General features: G+C 48.6%; 1 protein-coding gene and 1 non-coding gene across 8 annotated transcripts in view; one reads left to right on the top strand and one right to left on the bottom strand.

Moving 5' to 3' along the window:
• Positions 1-12,120, bottom strand: part of Agap1 (ArfGAP with GTPase domain, ankyrin repeat and PH domain 1) — a 445,382-nt gene that overhangs the window by 403,294 nt on the left and 29,968 nt on the right. The gene's annotated exons all lie outside the window — the stretch shown is intronic.
• On the top strand, positions 928-1,029 carry LOC125405428 (U6 spliceosomal RNA). Its single transcript, XR_007233567.3, has one exon. It is a non-coding gene; the product is annotated as a U6 spliceosomal RNA (small nuclear RNA).

The raw sequence follows: 12,120 nt of genomic DNA, 5'->3' as shown, positions 1-12,120 counted from the left end.
ACCCTAAGACAGAGTCGGAAGGGAACACTAGAGCACCCATCTCCAGACTTGGTGCCAGAGGGAAAAACAAAAGGAAAATCCTACCACTAGTAATGACACAACTCTAGAGACACATGTCCAGCAGCCTCGGGAAGCAATTGGCTTCAAGAACTGATAAAGCCTACCTGAATGGGCAGTGGGTGGAAGAAACCCCATCACCGTAGTACCCTTCTTGTAGTGCCTAAAGGCAGAGGCAAGTTTCATCTCCTGGAGTCCAGCTGTGCGCTAAGGGACTCCAGCTGAGACTTCCCATACTGCCAGAAGGACCTCACTAAGAGCAGAACGGATGCATGGATGGAGCCAGACTGCATGAATGAATGAAGATGTGTGCTATGTGTGTGTCTGTGTGTGTGTGTGTGTGTGTGTGTGTGTGTGTGTGTGTACTACAGTGCATGCGTGGGCCTCTGTGTACAAGTCTGGAGCAGGACATCCATTATGTTCCTCCACTGCTCTCTGCACACAGTCTAGAGACACGGTCTCTCTTTACCAGAAGCTCACCATTTCTGCGAGGTTGATTCAAGATCCACCTGTCTCCACACCACAACACTGGGATCAAAGGCTCATGTGGCTACGTCCAGCTTTTTCTCAGGGGCCAGGGGTTCAAACTCAGGTCCTCCTGTTCGCAGACCTCATGCTTGCCCAATGAGCCATCGCCCCGGCCCCTGTCTGCACTATTTCAATATAATGAAGAGGTGAGTTAGAATCATTTTAACCAACACCAGTACTGTTAAGAGCCTTCTGAGGCCGATACCCACTGAGTGGTTCTGGGAGTGCCCACAGCACACGTGCATGGGTCATGTTTCCACCCAACAGATTGCCATCTAACCCTCCAACGGGCGGGCAGTCACAGGGTAAGAAAAGACAGGCTTAGATAACAAGCTGACTATGGTCACTACGGTAGCACAGACTAAAACTGAAGCAATACAGAGAAGACTGGCGTGTTCCCTGTGCACAGGTGACATATTAAGTTGTGAAGCAATCCATGCTAAACATGGGGGGAGGCAGGCTATGTGAACTGCACGGGTATAATACATGCATGTCAAAGGGCCTGCTTGTCTCCTTACACCACACTACTTAACTTAGCCAAACTTAGTTACAATTATCATTAAAAACTTCTGCCCATGGGGATACTATAACCAGTAGGAAACAGAAGCAAAGCAGTTCTGAAACCTGAGACCAAAGACCAACGGCCTCTCTGGGATCCACATTCCAGCAGAGAGACAGAGTCTTCCCTTAGGTGGACTGGAAATTCAAGTCCAGCAGCTTGACCAAGGAGGGCCTGCAAGAGAACTCCTGGCTACAAAGAGAACCTCAGGTTCAGGGCATCTATAATGGGAGGATGTTGTCCAGAAACCATGTCCGGCTCCACCAGGTTCAGGACACACCGAAGGCCCATTGTGCACAGACCAGACGTGAACAAGCCTGGGTGCACAAAGTAAACAGAGGGAGGGGTTCACAGGCTGGCCAAGTTGGCTCCGACTCAAAGACTCCCAATCAGTTAGAACATTACTCCCAACCTCTGGTTCAATCAGGAGCAACTGTCAGGACCACCCCACACACCACAAAAGTATCCTGCCCTCCTACCTGGCCCACTAACTAAACAGAGACACTGCACAGGGAAGAAAGGCAGCCATTGGTGGGACTCAGGCTGTCACAGACACAGGGTGCACAGCACACAGCATACACTTGGAGGTTCCACTCCATCCGTACTGCAGTCTCCATCCAGCTTCAATAGCTTGGGAAGAGTAGATCATCCTCCCGGGAAACCACACACCCGAGACTTCTGGTCACTCAGAAAGATGGGTGACCCCTTCACACACAAGAGTGCCATTTCAACATCTAAGCATCTTCATGGTGAGCTTCACAACTGCTGGATTGATAAAGGTGTGACTGACCTTGGCAGTCAGCACTGGAGGGATAGAGACAGACCAGGCCCAACCCGATGTGGGACCTGAAGGGGTCCCGGACAACAGATGCATGAATTCTATGTGAGGCTACATGCAGGTATGTTACCTTAGAGTGCAAGTCTCTAGTCTCTCTATGCATCTAGAAAGTGCATGCAACCACTGGGCACCAAAAGTCCATCGCCCAGGACCAGGGTAGACTTGGTGTGGCCCTCCCTCCACACCACCGTCCCCTATAAGAATGCAGAGGCAACAGCAGGACCTTCCAACAGACCCAAATGGCATGGCCGAAACTGAGGTGGCAGAGCTGACACAGCAGCTCACTCATAGGTCCGCTCGTCATCCGTCTTTGCTAGCAGAGCCTGCAGCTAAGCTACAGGCCAGGTAGAGCCCTAGCCACCCCATGTGGCCAGGCAGGGCCACACCCCTCACCTGGATGCTCACACATCCTGTCTTTGGGTTAATATATGTGAGTGGGAGCACTGTCAATATCTGGCCTGAGTTCACCCTTCTCCATCACAGCATGCCCCACAAAAGAAGTGAACCCACTGGGGTCTTTTATTATGAGAAATGGCTGGCTGCATTTTAGCCATTGGTATTTCTCACTGAAGCTCAGTTCCCAGCTCCCTGGCCCAAGAAAGTCCCCACACAGAATCTGCAGGCCATGCAGTGCTGCTATGGCTGGCATGACAACTGGCCTTAGAGCCTACCCTGCACCTCACTGTATCCTTTCTTCAGGGAAGCCCTGAGGCAATACACCCTGGGCAGGACCACACAATGTTCAGGACCTATGGCTCAACTGGCCCAACAGGTCTCAGCACTCCTGAACAGGAAATGAACGCCAATGGCAAGAACTCAGTGGGAGTGCCCCAAGTCCTGAAACCACAGACAAAACTGCCACTGAAATCTAGTGGCCAGGATCGCACAGGTAAAAGTGGGATTGGGTGTCTCCTTTAAGAGCCACTGAGGCCACTGTTAGGAGAGCGTGTGGGAGTGGGGGTGCAGGAGAGAAAGTAACACTGGACTAATGCCCCATCTGCATTAGGAGATAACTCCAGTCTGCGGAGAGGTAAGAATTTGGAGAGATGTTTACAGTCCAGGAAACACAACTATTTCACAAATGGACAGAAAATAAGAATGCAACCATGACTACGTGGGTAAAAGAGCTCGCCATGCGAGCATGAGGACCTGAGTTCAAGCCCACAGAACCCAAGTGGGGTAGTGAGTGTTTATACTCCCAGAGTTCCTGCTGCAAGGTGAGAGGCAGAGGCAGGAGACTGCCCAGCAGCTCAAGGGTCAGCTAGCCTGGAGTACACAACACAGCAGCAAACAAGAGACAGAGTCAAAACAAGGTGAAAGGCGAGGACCAGTACCTGGGACTGACCTCTGACCTCGCACACGTGCACAGATAGACAGACAGACACACACACACACACACACACACACACACAAAATAATTCTTTTATAAAGATCATATGGAAAATCCTCTCAGAGTAGCATATTTTTAAATGATTTCAAATGCTAGGTACATGGTTTATAAGCATTTTTAAACTCTGAATGTATGTATCAAACACACACTATTATCAGGAGGTTTTGAAGGAGTTCCACACAGGGCTAGGGGTTTCCCGGTACTGTTTGATGAGCACTGGCAGAAAGAACACAGCTTTTCTTTGGGGCGGTAGAGGCTGAGAGCTGATAGGTTCTTCAGATCTGCTACAGACAGAACAGCCTGAAGCTGCAGGTAGACAGCGCACCGACACTTCCTTCCATCTAGCGACTCTGCTTCACTTGTCTATAGGAAGGGCTCTCTGAAGGCCAAAGCCAAGTCCCTAAGCCCTGCACCCTCGAAACTTTAACACCTGCTCTGACAAGTAGTCTCATGAGCCCCCCACTGCACGAACTGCATTTTGCTCCCTATGTCCTGCTCTGAATTTAAATACTATGAATGAAAGAGAAGAACAGAAAACACACCTACAGTCCTGGCCCTAACTGCAGTACTGTTTCCACAAAATGTGTCAAGTCCTTGTTCGCCAGGTTAGGTCCTCCTTTTAAAATCAACCTCTGATCCAACATTATTATCACTGGCATCACCATAATTATCATTGTCGTCATTATCATCATCATCATCATCATCGTCATTGTCGTCATCATCATCATTGTCATCATTGTCGTCATCATCATCATCGTCATTGTCGTCATCGTCATCATCATAATTATAACCATTGTCATCAACGTCATCATTGTCATCACTGTCCTCATCATCATTGGCATCATCATTGGCATCATCATCACCATTCATGCAGTCATTAAAAATAAGGCAGAACCACATTGAAGTTTGTACTGTGGACTTCTAACATGGAATGTTATACAGCAGTGAAAATGAAAAGTACAGGTACATCACCCAAAGTCATATTTAGCCAAAAAAAATGAATAACCAATTGAGTTGCTCTGGTGTAAAGCTCACAGAACTGGGCAAACCAGGTACACCGACAGATTAGTAGAGAGGCAGGAGGTAGAAAATGACCTGTGGAAAGAGGGAACACCAATTCCATTGACAGGAGGTATTTGGGATACGGGAAGGGTCTAGAAAGCATGCAACATGGCATCTCAAAGAGGACAAAACTTCCAAGTCTAGAGGTTGACGGCAGGAGCTCAGATGACCCTGAGCAGAGACAAGTCCCGTCAGTCACACCCAGCCCTCAAGCGGGGCTGTGCTGTTAAATCAGAAACTCCCAGGAGGTCATCTACCTGCCACCACTGAGCTGCATCCTCAATCTTGCCTTTCTTGTATATAATTTTTGTGGTGCTGACCATTAATGCTGTCTGAAGCAGAGACAATCCAATGGGTTCCAGAAAGTTCTACCAGAGAAGGTGACATTCCTATAACACTTTTCTTCCCTAGCAACGTTTGAATACAATATTGTTCACCAGGGCATGCTGGCACATCAGCAGCCCCGAGGATTTCCAGAAACAATCAGGACCACCGTCTAAATTGCAAAACAGTAGCCACCGCCAGATCTCTGTTTCCCTGCTCCATCCAAAAGCTTGTGTGCAGGAACACAGGTGCTCCAAGCACAGGGTAACATGAAACCCTCGTCACTCTAAAAAGCAGCCAATAAGACATGACCAGGCTTTTCTCTCTGCCTCCCACCAGGGGAAAAAAGGAAAAGAAAAAGCAGTTTTCAAAAGCTGCAATAAAGTAATAACTCTTCAAAAACCATTTCCCACTAAAACAAATTTTAAAAAGTTTTTAAAATGCTGTAATAAATAGAAAATTTCAAAAGTATCTTTCCTCTGGTGTTTTTGTCTCCTTTACGTGACCTGACTACCACACTGGGACTCCCTTAAGTCTTGCACTGTACACTAAATGTCTTAAACTTGACTTCAAAAAGGTCCCTAAGAAAGAGGCCCCATCAAAAAGAGGGAACTATGCTTGGGAAGGAAGGAGGGAGAGAAGGAGGAAGAAAGAAGGGGATCCTCAGATAAGCAAAGAGATTATTATGATTGGAGGTAAACTATCAAGAGCCAGAGAAACATTCAACAACCTACAGAAGCCAGTCTTACAAAGCAAAGCACACTCAGGGACCAGGGAGCGACAGAGGTGGAAGCAAAGATGACCACATCCTCTCCTGCAGGATAAACTGGAAAGGCTTCTGTGACCAAACTACATAGGGCCTTGAAGGCCAGGCTAGCTGAGGGGTTGAGCATGGCATGCCTCCGACTACCAGAAGGTTCTGGAAAGTAGGTATGCAGAGCCTTCCCAAGCCCATTGTGTGTCACTTATTAGGCATGAAAATACAAGTTTTGCTCAAGGCGGCAGGAAGGCTTTTCTCTAGGAAATGAAAGTAAGTGCCGGAAGAGCGAAAACCATGAAAGGGCTCGGCTCAGAGGCAATGCCCGCCTGGTGCAGCCCCTTCGGCCCCAGGGTCTTTGAGGAAACCTTTTGCCACCTCACCACCCCTTACCACCTGCGGTGCAGAACAGAGCGTGGGAGGTACAGAGGACAAGGGCTTCATTTCATGTGTTTTCTCACATCCCAAATAAGAGCCTAAGATCAATTCCTCCTGCGCCTCGATGGGAGAGACGGAGCGAAAGTTCTAAAGTTCTAACTTCATTTAGTAGTGGCTGACATAACGAGGGTCAGACCCAGGCGACCTCCACACCCTCTTCAATAAACTTGCGTACTGACGCAGTACTTCGCTTTCTTGAACTCAGTCTCCCCCGCCCCCAGCTCACACGCACATCCACACATGTTGAAAAGTTGCCTTGATGAAACAGGCACAAGGCTGGCTTCATCGTCATCGTTCTCCACAAAGGACAGAAGCCACAAAGGCAGGGCCCAGGACTTCGAGGAGGGGGTGACTTCTGCAGCTGGCACACACCTCCAAGCCCTTAATGGCAGAGACTTGCACATCTCAAACACACCTGTCTGACTCCTAAGGGGAAGATGGAATTAAGCAAAGGGCACCTGCAGGAGAAAGTCCCCCAGCATTGCTCCCTGGCACAGGTGCTTGTTTCCCGCTGCTGCTCAGGTATCAAAACTGCAGCTGGTAGCTCACCCAGGGATCCCGGATGTGGAACCAAAGGACCTGACAGCTAGGAAGAGGCTGGACAGCACTTCCCTGGCTCCCCTACTGCTTTGAAGAAGTACTATTGGTAGCCCTGTGACAGGAACAGAAGAAAACAAGACAATTCATCCCTGAGAGGTAACAAAATAACATGCAGTGGGCATATATTAGAATCAAACTAAATAATTTACAGATGGATGTGTGTGTGTGTGTGTGTGTGTGTGTGTGCACGCGCATGCGCGCGTGCATGTAATAAATCACCCATTCCAAACACTCATAAAGAAAGTGCATGACCTTGAAGCTAAAATGCCTTCTAGAGACCAAGCTAACCGACCTAATGCTGAGCCAGCCAAACCCACAGCACACTTCCGGGCACTGGAGGCAGATGCCATGCTCTTTGGGAAGTGCAATGTTTATCCAAACAAGCCCTCACAGGGATGCTGACCTACAAATGAAGGAAACGCCCATACCAACACAGCAGCTACCTCTCAGTCTTCTGTGCCTCAGTGATGCGACAGCGGGCACTCAACTTTCTTCCCCTGGCGTCTTCACCTCACACCCACAATCTGTTAGCTGTTTGTCTCACTTTGCAGAGAGGACGATGGCACCCATTAAACCCTTGGCCCAAGCTCTGCAAAGCCAGCGAGGCCTGGCATCTGGAGGCTGATGGCACTACTCACAGAGAGACAGAAACCCACCAAGACCACACTTTCTCCCCAGGCGCACACTGTGACAACACCATGTGCTATAGAAACGCTACTTACAGCTTTTCCTGCCTCCCAGAGCTCACCCCTTATCCCCTGCACAAAGAAGCTCTTTGCAAGAATTACTGGTTTGGTTCAGCACATAAGAAGTCAAGGTAAGCAGAGCCTAAACAACCAGCCCTGGTTCACCAATACCCCAAGCCAACCAATTCATCACTGCTTCCCCACTCCCCAAAAGGATGCTTCCAGCACCAAGGTGTTGAGGATATTATTTTAAACAGGTAAAGATAGGTTACATTTGTGTCTACTATGGAACATTACTTTAACTATAGGAAGCTGTGTTACAATTGTCTCTGTTGCATTTTGGCGATGATAGAAAGGTGTTACATTTGTGCTGCATTTGTTTAATGATGTAAAGGTGTGTTGCATTTGTTTCACCATGCCTGACTAAGATACCTGATTGGTCTAATAAAAAACTGAACAGCCAACAGCTAGGCAGGAGAAAGGATAGGCAGGCTAGTGGGCAGAGAGAATAAGTAGGAGGAAAAATCTAGGCTAGAGAGAGAGCAAAGAGAATGAGGAAAATAAGAGAGGGACACACCCAGAGCCAGAAGGCAGGCAGCTGTCAGACAGACGGGAGAAGCAAAAGCAGTGAAAGTAAGATTATGGAAGGAAAGGAAGGTAAAAGGCCCCGAGGAAAAACGGAGATGACGGGATCAAGTTAAGTTATTAAGAGTTAGTGGGACAAGCATAAAATAAGGCCAAGCATTCATAACGAATAAGAAGTCTCCATGTCACGATTTGGGAGTTGGTTGGTGGCCCAAAAGAAAACCTGCTGTACCAAGGGGCAGATGAGGAGGGACCGAACCCCTGAGGCCAGCTAAGGAATAACTCAAGGGGTCAGCAGCATGTCAACTCCTCACGGGTGAGAAATCCCAAAAATGACTTCCCGCTGGCATCCTACACAGATTTCATAAGCATCCCTTCTCATCAGGGACCAAGATCGTCACCTCGGAATAAGATTCATGCCCTGTGTTTCATCTCAGCCAGAGAAAAATTCTCCAACATTTGAACGAAAATGTTGGTTTTAATCCTTAGCACAAATGCCACCCAGTTTCCAGTCACCTAATGTGCCTCTGGACAGTGTTAATTATGAAAGGAGTAATGGCCAGACATGATTCCCTAAAACTGTCTATTTCTCTGATCCAGAAAAATTAGTCATTAAGCTTTCTTATGTAATTGCCTATTAAAATATGCCTGATTTCCTGCCTCTCACAAACATGTAGAGCCTCATGAAATATGAAAAGTAGGAAGTCAAAGCCTCCTTCATCTAGAGGTGGCTGACCGTGACTTTCAGTGAACTCGGCCACTTGCGGGCTTCGCACAGACACGCAGACTGGAATGCTGCACATCCCTGAGGCTCCTAACTTCACAAGGCCTGACTGCTGGCATCAACACACCTTCACCACGTTCAGCCTCAGGGAGCCAATGGTTACAGAGGGAAGGTTTCGCTGCTGATTTGTTGGGTTTTGTTTTTAATTGGTATTGGTCTTTTTTTTCCCTTTCTAAAGACTGGTGATAATTTATTGGTAGATACTCATTGATTTCTTTTCCCCTTCAAGTAAACAATACCACAACTAGTCTGAAGCACCAATAAAAACATGAAGCCAAGAGAAGCCAAACTGGCATTGATTGACTCTACATAAGCAGGGTGAGAGACTTTGCAGGGTCAGCACTGGGATTCATACCAGCTACTCATAGTAAGACCTCAGCCTGGAGACACCTCCTTCCCCTGTGTTCTGTATCATATGATACAAGAAGAGGCAGAAAAACTTAGTGTTTTTTTTGCTTTCTTTTTAAGATTTATTTTTATTTTATGTGTATGAGTGTTTTGGTTACATGCATGTCTGTAAATATGTGTGCCTATGTGGTCAGAAGAGGGTGTCAGATCCCCTGGAACTGGAGTTATGGAGGGTTGTGAGCTGCTCTGTGGTGTTAGGAATGGAACCTGGGTGTTGTGAAAGAACAACAAATGCTCTTAACCACTAAGCCAACTTGTCAGCTGTCTTTTCCTCTCTTTCAAACCTTAACTCTTGTCAATTTTCTTTTTTTAAAAAAAAAATATTTATTTATTTATTTATTTATTTATTATGTATACAATATTCTATTTGTGTGTCTGCCTGCAGACCAGAAGAGGGCATCAGATCTCATTTCAGATGGTTGTGAGCCACCATGTGGTTGCTGGGAATTGAAGTCAGGACCTTTGGGAGAACAGGCAATGCTCTTAACCGCTGAGCCATCTCTCCAGCCCCCACTCTTGTCAATTTTCATGAAAAGCATTCAAAAGGTTGAAACCTAGAATGAGTCCATCTCTACACACCCACGTGACTAAATATCATGCAGTCCATTTTAAATAAAACTAGTGATGTCAAGTATTACAAAACAAAGAAACCCAGTCACACCATGTATGAGACAGTCTCAAGCCTCACCACACACGATGGTGGGAGCAGAAAGCACTGCGGGCAGTCAGAGCAGCAGCTCCAGCCTCCTGGTGACTGCTGGACTCCTTATGAAGCGCCTGATCTTCCAGTACTATACAACACGCATCACACGCAGAAGGAAAGCACTGGCCTTCCAAAAGCTCCTTATGATCAAGTCTTCCCCTTTCTCCCACATTTGCTTTCCTCTTAAAACCATAAACATAAAAAAGGTCCTGCTGGCAGTCCTGTCCCCTCCTCACAGACCTGGGTTCCTGCTTACAAGGTCAAGGCAAAGGGAGAATCCCGAGTCTTCCGATCCCCAGGCCCAGTGTGGCTGCTGCATGAACACGGGCACGAAATCCCCAGGAAGAAGGCAGCAGGCAGCACTGGGTGGGGAGCTCAGGTCACCGCCATGTGGCAGATGAGATTGAGCAGCATCTGGCAAGTCTGGCAGGACAGACTGGCTTCTAGAAGGTATAGGGCTGAGTCTCCAGTATGATACCTGAGTATGCCTGGCTGGGGAAAGCAGAAAGAAGCTAAACTTCTTCCTGCGGCTGAGTGACCAGCTAGCCGTCCAGAGAAAGTCCAGAGAAAGCCCCGCCTCCACAGAACACAGCAGAGCTCAGGAGGGGAAAGACAGAGCCCAAAGCGGCACACCCTGGCTGATAAGAGCAAGCGGCCACTTCCACTTTGTCTTTTAGTGCTGAGCCAGCTGTGTGTACACAGAACTATCAGTGTTTGGTTTCAGACTTTCTAACTGCACTCCCCAACTGAAGGGTAAGTTCACAGAGACACTAGTGTCCCCCTGCTTCTTGCCCCAATAACAAGAGGGTATATGGCCCCTGTCCCCCACAGTGAGAAGAGTCAGTCACACGACTAAGGGGACTGAAGTGGGTAGAAGCACAGGGTTCCAAAGATACCTACCCATGCCCAGCTCTACAGATGCACTGTGGTCACAGAGTTTAAGAGAGAAATTCCTGCTGGAGAATCCACACGGGCAAAGCCATCGTGGGGGGAGGGGTGGAGAGATGGAAGGAGAGGCGGAGGCTACTCTGCTGCCTGCAAGGACGGAGCCAAGGCTACAGACAGCTTCAGGAAGCTGGGCAGGACCCTTCCCTGGTGCCCTGCCAACACTCCACATTTAACCCTCCCAAACTGTAGAGTGTGTACTGTTTAAACCACAAAATCCAGGCAACTTGTAAGGGCGATGACAGGGCACTGACACAGGGCAAAGGTCACTGGGGACTAATGAGAACGGGAGGAACGGCCGTGTGTCTCAGGCCCAAGTGAAACAGATACTGGCCCATGGTTGGTCAGTAGTACACTTGCCCCTCCTCCTAAGTTCAGAGGACCCAGGCTGGGACTGACTCGGTGTACACAGCAGTGCTTCCAGACAGATCACCAGCCTGGTGATGATGTCGCCATCACTGGGTTTCGCCTGCACCTTTGGAGTCCCCTCCCTACAGCTCTGTAGGAGCACCACGGGGCCAACGTCTGCTGTGCTGTCCAGAGCTGTCCTACGCTTTCTCATCTTAGACACTTCAGGCCTCTTGCTCCCCGACCCCCAGTGACCCCCATATGAGGCCTAAGGCAGTAAAGGCTCAAACAAGCCTTCTTTCAAACTCCTAGGCCCGAGAGGACAGGCACTACACAAACTCCACCACCAGGTAAGGGAGATACAGGTCCATCCATGGCCCAGGTAGTAGAGGTCCCAACTCCAAAGGCTCTGGCAGATAGGCCTAGGACACAACAGTCTGAAGATACAGGCCATCATGGTGAGGCAGGCACAGCTGCTTGCTCAGAGCTGAGCAGCACAGAAAGCAGGGAGGCCTTCAGCTGACCTTCCCCGCTCTCCTATTCAGTCCTTCCTACAGGATGCTGCTGCCCTATTCAGAGTGGGTCTTCCTTCTTCAGGTAAGCCTCCCTGGAAACACCCTCATGCTGCTCCCAAAGCTAAGGTCCACGGATGCCCGAGTTTTCCAGAATCCAAGCAAGCCTACAGTCAGAATTAGCCTGACAGCCACCACCTGGATTCCTGCCAGCCCAGCGTCACTCCTCCCCTCCAGGGTCCAAACGCTACCTTCCGTGGGCCTCCACAGCCTGCCTGACTCACAGGTCAGGTTAAGAAGGTGAGGTGCATGCTGGTCCCTCCATGGGAACAGGATGCAGTCAAGAAATGGCCAGATATGGATGCTCTGTGCAGTCTCTGAGCTTGGATAAGAGTAGATGAACAGACCCTGCAGAGCGATGACTCACAGCAAGTTCTCAGGACCACACACTCCTCAGCTGCTACCCTGGCTCTCCAGGGTCTCCTGGGGTTAGTGCATTTCTCATCTCACTAACTTCAAGCTTAACTTGGCACGGAGTCCACATACAATATTGTTATGAAACCTAAGAGATGATTTTTAAAAATCTCTGGGGTGAA

The sequence above is a fragment of the Myodes glareolus genome, chromosome 1 (genome assembly GCF_982192425.1).
Source record: "Myodes glareolus chromosome 1, mMyoGla1.1, whole genome shotgun sequence".
Classification (NCBI taxonomy): Eukaryota; Metazoa; Chordata; class Mammalia; order Rodentia; family Cricetidae; genus Myodes; species Myodes glareolus.
This window is presented reverse-complemented; position numbering and strand designations above follow the sequence as displayed.